The following is an 8,340-nucleotide window of genomic DNA, read 5'->3' as shown; positions in this document are numbered from 1 at the left end:
GGGTACAATTCAGGGTTAGGTATACAAATATTCATTATGCAGGTACCCTTGTGGATGAGGAATAAATTCTTAATAGGCCATATGTGTGTATGTGTGTGAAAGTAACAAGAATATATGCATACAATAGACTTCATATTTAATTTAATATTTCAAGTATTTATGAAAGAGTAGACTATTTAGCTAATAAAATAGTAAAACACATCAAACAGTTTTGGAAATAAATGAAAGTTGTCCAAATGAGAACAAGAAAAAGCTATTTATTCAGTGCTTGCTATAGCAAGGCAGCTGGCTACTCTTTCTTTATGTTTGGCAGAGTCTCAAAGGCAGTCAGGGAAGTTAGAAAACTTTATAGCGGAAAAAAGAGAAGACTTAAGCTATGCCCTGTTCTGAAGTTGTTGGCATGGAGAAGCTGGTGGTGGGCTTACTAGAAGCAAGATATCCTAAATGATTGGTAGGGAAGCATATTGGGTTCCTCTGGTTTTGTCTAAGTTAGAAGCAGGGGCAAAAATCAGGGATGTTGGCAATTATTGACCAGATCCTCACTGTTTGAGGCTTATTGCTGCGAAATTTGTAATTTGGCCTTACAGGCTGATTGCTACAGAGGTTGCGAATCAGAGATCTGTTTTATTATGGTCTGTTTATTGTTGGTTTTTATATTGTCTCTCAATGTATAATCAAAAAAGCATAAATATTTATTATATTAAATATGATAATTTTAGCATTTTAAATAAATACTAAGCTATGATTTTTAAATCTTGATACCAAATTTTTGAGGGAGGAAAAAATATTCTTAGGTTTTTGGAAATTAAATTTGCATTTTAAGCAAGTTTAAAATTTTTTCTGCCTTTTAAAGACAGTAATTTTTCGTCTAAGATTGTAGTTGACAAAGCTACTCACAAGTGCATAAAAATTTGGTTAAAAACAATTTTAAAGTAAATTATATCGTGCTTATACTATTCCTATTCTGTAGCTTTGTAACCAATCAGGTAGTTCTTTTATACTTGCAAAAGATATGTCCAAGTCATACTATTATTGGAAAAATAAAGTAAATTGAAATTCATTTCTCATGCATGCTTATGTGTATAATTATATCACTTGTGTAAATAAATATTTATATATATATATCTGTTCAATGTACACTTCACTGCCAATCATGGTTACCTCTGTGAAGGGATATGATATGCTTTTTTGGAAATTTTACTCTAAGCACATGCCAAATTTATAATTAGTAAAAGAAAATCAAAGAAATGGTCACATGAAGATTTTTGTTAAAGTAGTAGAGAACAGATGAGAAGTTATGCTTAAAGACAGAACTATTAATAAGATAGAAAGGAGAGATTCAATAAGAAAAATGTAAATAACTTTTGTGGAAAGAAAATTTAATTTAATTGTGATTCACTTAAAAGAAGCTGATTTTTAATTAGTTAATGAGATCAATAAACTGGTGATCAGGCTGGCTGGAACCCTTGAACTCGGGCAATCCTCTTGCCTCTGCCTCCTAAAGAGCTGGGAATACAGGCGTGAGCCACAGTGCCTGGCAGTTTGTTTTCAAATAGGCTGTAAACTTACACATGCAATTTGTGAATAAAGGTGCATTAATTTCTTCCTTTCCGATCTTTATGCTCTTCTCTCTCTCTTTTTTTCTTGCATTTTTGCTCCAGAAAATGTTGAATTGCTTTGATGATAGTAGGCATTCTTATCTCTTTTCTTATCTCAGGAGTAGGTTTTTAATGTTTTTCCAGTATGTATATTACTTGCTGAAGTTTTCTGAGTTTTAAAAAAATCACAAATGTCAAAATGTTTCTCTTTATCTATTGTTATAGTAACACGATTTTACTCTTCTGTTTGCCAAAGTGGTTTGATTTTAAAATGATAAGACAGCAAAAATCATTTCCTGGAAAAACACATTTGATTCATAGCATATTATAGTTGAAGTATCTTTGGTCTGTAAGATATAAGTTTTACATTTTGTTTATATATTGTTTATTTCCATTTTGTCATAAGGCATAAAAACCTTTGATAGTCTTTAAGTATAATATTTTTATCAATTTAGTATAAATTTTATAGGGGCTTAATAAAACATTTTGGGAGTGTTTTAACTGTGATTTTTCGATGCTAGGAGTTGTGCAAGATTGGAGGTATCTTTTTCAGGTAAACAAAAAGAAGATCAGGAATCCAGGCACCAGGACGTGGAATTCGTTTGTAGGAAGGTTCTTTATACAGATGCGTTCTAATAAATAAAGAATTGCTGAAACTTCCCAGTTTATCTGTTTAAGTGGTTTCTTGGTGTTTTTTTGTTTTGTTTTGTTTTTTTAGTAATTTCATAATTTCCTGTGCTTTGAAATTTATTGGCATACATTTGATTATAATATAATATGTCTGCAGGATCCATAGTGATAATCCCCTTTATATTCCTGTTGCTGGTAGTGGTGATGTTGTTTTTTGATCAGTTTTGACATGGCTTATCAATTTTTCACCCATTTAAAAAAAAAGTTTTAGATTGACCATTTTATTTTTTTTTCAGTTTGAGTAATTGATCAAAATTTTATTTTTTTATTTGAAGTTTTGGTTTAGATTCCTGCTTTATTTTTCAGTTTTGTGAAGTGTACTATCCAATCTTAAGTTTTCAGGATTTCCTTTTTTGTATTAATGGAATGAATTTTCCTTTATGCCCTTTTTTTCTTTTGAGTTGGAATCTCACTCTGTCGCCCAGGCTGGAGTGCAGTGGCATGCCCAGCCTGGCTGGGCTCAAGTAATCCTTCTGCCTTAGCCTTCCAAGTAGCTGCAACTATGTGCATGTGACACCACTCCCAGTTAATTTTTTGATTTATTGGATTTATTGTAGAGATGAGGTCTCACCAAGTCCCCAGTCTGATCTTAAACCCCTGGGTTCAGGCAATCCTCTCGTATACACCTCCCAAAGTGCTGGGACTACAAGTGTGAGCCATTGTGCCCTGCTCATAAAATGTTTAATAACTTCAATGAGGTATAATTTACTTAAAATAAACTGAACAACTTTTAACAATGTAAATTTTGAGACATGTATATATTTATGTAACCATACCACAATCAAGATAATGTAAATGTTCATCCTATTTCACCAAGTTTTTTGTTCAACATTGTATTTCTCCTTTCTCTTTTTGCCAACACCCACCATTTATATGCTGTTAACATTATTGCACAAGACTTGTATGAATATATACTTTGGGGTTTTTGTTTATTTTCAAAGAACATCCAGGAAATGAATGACAGGCTCACTTGACAGGTATATATTTATTTAATTTATTCTATGATGTGTCATTGTGTCTTGGAATGTGACTCTACTATTTTACATCCTACCAGCAGAATGAGTTGCAGGTGCTCTACATCCTTGCTAGCCCTTGTTTTGGCTAGTACTTTTCATTGTAGCCTTCTAATTGGTGTGCAATTGTAAATCACTGTCACTCTATATTTCATGACTGTAAACAAGTCATAGCTCTTTCTGTTCCAGGTATCCCCAGTAAATGGAGGAAATAGATCGCATGCCTGAAGCTATCCTTTTCCCGTTATATTTTCATTATATTTTGCTTGTATTGTTATTATTTATTGCATGCCAGATATTCTGTATGAAATACTATCGGGATAATTGAAGGTTCTGGATGATTTTATTTTCGTCCTGGGAGCATTTTTTCTTTTTGCTTAAGAAAGGTGGGATGAGGTAGTTCATTTCATCTCAATCAGTGTTTGAGTCCATTTGAAGCCGGATGTCATGCTTTGTGATGATTTTTATATTTCTAATTCATGTCAACACTAAGGATGCCATGTCAACCTTGGGGTTGTTTTTCAGATTCTCTCTGCCATGGTGGGCCCTGAACCCAATCTGTGTCTTGCGACGGCAAGGCAGCTAGAAGCCTTAGTCAGCTGCTTAACTTCTAAGCTCAAACTTTCTATTTAATATCTTGGCTTCTCAGTCACCTCCTTTTAACCAATAAAAGCCTTGAGGGAAAAGGAATACTACATTTAGATATTATCACCTGGGCTTCTCTTCTAACAGATCCAGTCTCAAATTCTTGCTTCCTTAGATTTGTGGTGCTTTCAAGCAATATGTTTAACATCTTTCATTCAACTCTCCTAGTTTTTCTCAGCAAGGCGGTTGGACAGAAATGGCTGGTTCGCCATTTAATGAAAGCTAACAGTTCCACACATACTATTTTTTTTGAGATATGTTTTTGTTTTTAGCTGATTCTCTTTCTATAGCCAATTAATTTAATATTTTTATTAATAAGAAAAATTTATGGCAATAATTTTCCCAAGCAGGGGAGCATTTCTGTCATCATTTGTTTAATGTACTACAACTAAACTTTTTTCATTGATAACCTAAGGGTTTCCCTAGTTGCTTTCATGTGCTGGGTTTAGATTGCAGTGTGTGGAAGAAGTATATTACTGAGGTACAGCCTAATGAAAACAAGTAAATATGGAGTTTATTATTGATGTAGGTTTTTTTGGTCATTTGTCACACATCAGTAGTAACCAGAATATTTCCTGTATCACTTTGCATTATGTCCTGTCACTGCTGAAGGGGCTAGCATGTGAATCCTTTACCTATCTTGGTTTATTTTTAATTGGGATCTTATCACTTTGTGTAAATGTAACTTCACAACAGTATAATTACACTTATCCTCCCTTTGTTCTCTTTTTGTTCTTTTTTTTTTCTTTTTTGAGGTGGAGTCTCACTCCGTTGCCCGGGCTGGAGTGCAGTGGCATGCTCACGGCCACCCCAGCATCCTCCTGCTAGGCTCTGGTGATCCTTCTGTCTCAGCCTTCCAAGTAGCTGGAACTACAGGCATGTGCTACCATACCTGGCTAATTTTTTAAAAATTTTTATTGTAGAGAGGAGGTCTTGCCAAGTTGCCCAGGCTGTACTTGAACCGTGGGCTTAGGTAATCCACTCACCTGGCCCTCCCAAAGTGCTGGAATTACAGGCTTGAGCCACCGTGCCCGGCCTTTGTCATATATTTCATTTAAATGTTTTATTAAAAACTTAAGTATATTGCGTACTTTTGTTATAATTTTGGTAATGGAGATAAAACACATGAAATTAAAAGCAGTAATCTTAACTTTCTAGTTTGATGAAGTTTGACATCTGCAGTTCTATTTACCATTTTGTTTCAAGTGTCATTTGTCTTTTAATGAAATAAGAACATACAGTCTTTAATATTTCTCCAAATATTTTTCCTCTTAAGTTCTTTTTACTTCTTCATATAGTTCCCAGTTTTTATTAGGTGTCAATTCCTAACTGTTGCATTATGTGTATTACAGGTTGGTCAGCAACAAATTGTCATAGGTTTGTTTCTGTGGCTGTGTATTATTTCAATCTCAGTTTCAGTTAGTAGTTTAGTTGAATGTAGAATTCTGGCTTGAATATTTTTTCTTTTAGCTTGGGAAGATGCTGGTGCATTTCTCTCTGCTTCTCCACGGGTTCTGTTAAGAAAGCAGCCATCAGTTAAATTAATCTGCTTGGTTGTGTATGTAATGTATTTTTATTGCTTGGAAGTTTGTAGTTGGTATACATTTGTTCACTGATCTTTTTTTTTTTTTTTTTTTTTAAAGAGTTTTGCTCTGTCATTCAGGCTGAAGTGCAATGGCATTATCATAACTCATGGTAACCGCAGACTCCTCAGACCAAAAGATTCTCCCACTCTGCCTCCCAAGTAGCTAGGACCACAGGCCATGCCACCATGCCTAGCTAATTTGTCTCATTCTGTGTTTTAGAGATAGCATCTTACTATATTGCCAGGGTTGGTCTTGAACTCCTGTCCTCAAGTGGTTCTCCTGCCTTGGCTTCTCAAAGTTTTAGAATTACAGGCATGAGACACCATGTTGGCCACTGATATTCTTTGTACTTTGTATTGATACCAAATATATAGTTTACTAATATCATTTAAAACTTCAGTAGCTATTTTGTCAGTCCAAGTTTTTCCATTTAAATAAAAATGTAACTTATTAGATTGACAAGAGCAATGAAACAAAACAAGATTTTAAAAATAGTTCACCTGAAGAATAAAAAAAACAAAATATCAATATTTTTTCTTATATTATCTATAGCAACATATTTTTATATACTATACTTAAATAATATCCACTATATTCCCTGGGAAAACATACTTTATATATAGAACATAAGTAAAAGTAACTAGAGTTTATACATATATAGGATTAACATGTAATTGTTTTGGTAGCCAAGTAATTATAAAATGGTAGTCTCCTTGACAAATATAATTAGTAAAATACACCAAGGAAATACACAAAAATAAGCATGATATGAGAAAGCGATTGGCAGTAATGGGAAATTGTTGATGGGGGGATGGAATTGGCAGTTGAGGGAAACTGCGAGGGCAGGGAGGGGCATATCTCATTAACAGGGGTACCTGCATGATCAATGATTGTATACCTAACCTTGAATTGTATCCCACGTCTTTACATTAAAAATTAAAAATTAAAAAAACATCAACAAAAATCCCAATAAACATGAATTGGCAGTTTGTTATTAAATATGGTAACTACTTAATGGAAATCAAATAAATAACAAGATATCCTTTTTATAGTGATACAAGATGATGAAAGAAGTATAAAGTGGTTCCAAGTATTTGAAATTAATTTGGTATTTTTATCAAAGTTTTACATTTGTTTACTCTTTGATACAGTAATTGCCTTTCTATGGCAGTATCTGACAGAGCTTGTTAAACGTGCATAAATATATTGCCACAAAAAGGCAAAACAAATATTTTTAAAATAACATATACTATGCTAATGTGATGAATACTATGTAATTTTTACACTGAGTCAGGTAAATTTTATATACTTGCAGAAGATGTCACAAAGACATATTGCAAATAAAAAAAGAAAGCAAATTGCACTTTATTTCACTTATGTGCACAAGTTTATAAATGTATTATGTATGTAAATATTTTGTGTGTATCTGTTCATTATGGTTACTTCTGTGAAGGGATATGCACTTGCATAGCTTTTACAATTTCACACTGAGCACATGACACATTGATAATTAGTAAAAGAAGAATCAAAGAAAGAGTGACGTGAAGGCATATCACTAATGATTCTTTTGAAAAAGGAATTCTTTGCTTTTTTGTTGTTGTTTTTCATTAGTAAGGTAGTACAAAACAGATAAGAACTTATATTTGAAGCCAGGAACAGAAAAAGAGAAAGAAAAGAAATAAAATATATAAAGAACATATGTAGAGAAAATAATAAAATTTAGTAATGAATTGTCAGTGAGATCATTAACCTAAGGGCCATAAGTAAAAGTGTCACAATGAATTCTGTTTTATTTGTTTTACTAGAATTAAGTATCAAATATATTGTGAAGTTTATCATAAATTTAGGGGCCTTTTTACTATGATAAAAAGATGACAACAGTGATTGGGTTATAATAACTCTTGAATTTTAGCTGAATTTTGTCTAGAAAAAAAAAACCTTTAAAATAAGACCTTGTATTATTAGCGTTTTTGTGTCATTCTTATGATGTGTATAAAAATATTTAGTGAGAATTACCATTTTTAGAAAAACATATGTTTGGGTTTAACACTATAGAATTCAGCTATCTTGCTTGCTAAATTCACTGAAAAATTTTATGTTACTTATAGATTGCTTTTCAACAGCCTGGAAGCATAGTTATTTGATCTGTGAACACAAGTGGTTTACTCTGATCTTTTCAATCTTTATGTATATTTTCTCTTGCATTATTGTTCTGGCTATGACCTACCTAAAAATGTTGAATATCACTGGTTATAGTAGTAGGCACTATTATCTCTTTTATGGTCTCAGGGGGAAGTTTTAAGTATTTCACCATTAATTATGATATTTACTAAAGTTGTCAGCTTTTTTAAAATCATAACTTGGTGGTAAAGTTTGTCACAAGATTTCTTTGTATCTATTATGATGGTGACATAATTATGTCCTCTGCTTTGTTAGTTTCATTCCAAATTCCAACAATAATTCATATTTGGATTCTACCCAATTTACAGGATTAGGTAGCTGAAGTATCTTTGGTTTCTGTTTGTCAAACATAAGCTTGTGTGGTTTCCTGATGAATATACGTCTGTGATTTTATTTTCTTAAATTGTTACCATTGTGGTATAAAGTTTATATGGGTCACCCAAAACATCTTAGAAAGCGTTTTTACTGTTTCCGTTATGTGGAAGAGCTTGTAAAAGATTGACATTATTTCATTCTCATTATATGGAAAGTTCATGACTTCAGGCATCAGGGTATAGAATACATTTGTAACTATTTTTAAATACAGAAGCATTTTTTATGAGATACAGGTCAATTGAGATGTCCTAT

The sequence above is a fragment of the Carlito syrichta genome, unplaced genomic scaffold (genome assembly GCF_000164805.1).
Source record: "Carlito syrichta isolate Samal-C Ts95f unplaced genomic scaffold, Tarsius_syrichta-2.0.1 Scaffold302936, whole genome shotgun sequence".
In the NCBI taxonomy this organism is placed as follows: Eukaryota; Metazoa; Chordata; class Mammalia; order Primates; family Tarsiidae; genus Carlito; species Carlito syrichta.
Note: the sequence above shows the minus strand (reverse complement) of the source record.